General features: G+C 37.6%; 1 pseudogene; it reads left to right on the top strand.

Annotated features, from left to right (window-relative positions):
• Positions 1 to 868: 868 nt before the first annotated feature.
• On the top strand, positions 869 to 1,406 carry LOC103194603 (annotated as a pseudogene).
• Positions 1,407 to 1,695: the final 289 nt, after the last annotated feature.

The raw sequence follows: 1,695 nt of genomic DNA, 5'->3' as shown, positions 1-1,695 counted from the left end.
AAATAAATTGCAAACATGTTTAAATGATTTTAGTCCTTATAAATGAATATTGAAAACTTTATTTTAAAAAACTCTATGAAATTATTTATATTATTTTCCTGTGCTGAAAGCTGAAGAAAATCAGTACACAGACCAATATTTGAGGGTGATGGTATGCCAGAGAGCTGGCCCATTCAGTCTGCCACTTATCAGTTGTACAATCTTTCACAAGTTACTTCATCTCTCCCAGCCTCAGTTTCCTCTTCAGAAAGATAATGATAGGACTTTTCCCGAATGGTTTAAGGAACACAACTTGCTTACAGGGTTCACCACAATGCATGGCCCACTCCTGTATTGGGCATACTCAAGTTACCTTCTTCTGTGTATGTATGAAATGTGGCTCCATGAAACTACTGGAAAGATGCTCTCTGAGGATACCAAGGAGGAGATAACATCCAAGTAAATTCTTATGTGATGATAAACAGACAGTGTATGTTCTTCCTGCCAAAATCTTCTATAGTCCACAATCAGTAAAAATTTTATGCTTTCTCCAAAATATTCCCTCAAGGTTGAGGTACAGTAACTTCCTATACATTTAGCCCTTCTTTCATGAGTGGATGAGAACAACAATTTGAGAATCAGTCACCATTTCTGATTATCATCTTGATCATGAAGCATTCTAACCCCAGACTTGTAAAGGCTGGGAGTAAACTTCCAGACAGAAAAGTCCTCACTCTCTCATATGCAAGTTCAAATTGAAGCCGAAGAAAATTAAAACAAGTCCATGAGAGCCAAAATATAATCTTGACTATATCCCATCTAAATTTAAAGTCTGTCTGAAGAACAGATTTGACTCTTTCCATAAAGCGACCTGAGGTGATCTTCCAAAATGGTTTGCTACTCACTTGACCCAGAAAACCCCACAAAATCATGCAAATCAAGAAGTTCAGATCTTCAGGTCCATCTTAAGAACACCTGTGAAACTGCCCAGGTGATCAAGGGTATGCATATCCAAAAAGCCACCAAGTATTTGAAAGATGTTAAGAAGCAATGTGTGCCATTCCAACATTATGATCGTGGAGTTGGTAGATGTGCCCAGGCCAAACAGTGGTGTTGGACACAGGGTTGGTGGCCCAAAAAAAGTGCTGAATTTTTGCTGCACATGTTTAAAATGCAGAAAGTACTGCTGAACTTAAGAGTTTAGATGTAGATTCTCTGGTCATTGAGCACATGAGGTGAACAAAGCCCCCACAATGTGCTGCTGTACTTAAAGAGCTCATAGTGGAATCAACCCATACATGAGCTCTCCCTGTCACATTGAGAAGATCCTTACTGAAAAGGAACAAATTGTTCCTAAACTAGAAAAGGAGGTCACACAAAATAAAAAGATATCACTGAAGAAACAGAAGCTTATGGCTTGGGAGTAAATTCAGCATAAAATAAAATACAAGGGAAAACAAAAACAAACAAAAAAAAGAATAGCTTTGACTCATTGAACACTACTTACTGAAGACCAGATGAGCTGTAGGCTGATATCAAGAACATCACACATGAAGAAAGCAAAAGGTCATTAAAAGGACAGGAAAGGAAGAAAAGACCAAAATGGATGTCAGAAGAGACTCTGAAACTTGTCCTTGCATCGACAGTATCTAAAGTGAAAAGAAATGTTAAAATAAAAAAGCTGAACAAAAGATTTCAAAAGGCAGCTCAAGAAGA

Source organism: Orycteropus afer, unplaced genomic scaffold (assembly GCF_000298275.1).
Source record: "Orycteropus afer afer isolate SDZICR_OR568_19922 unplaced genomic scaffold, OryAfe1.0 scaffold00004, whole genome shotgun sequence".
In the NCBI taxonomy this organism is placed as follows: Eukaryota; Metazoa; Chordata; class Mammalia; order Tubulidentata; family Orycteropodidae; genus Orycteropus; species Orycteropus afer.
Note: the sequence above shows the minus strand (reverse complement) of the source record. Positions and strands in the feature narration are given on the sequence as shown.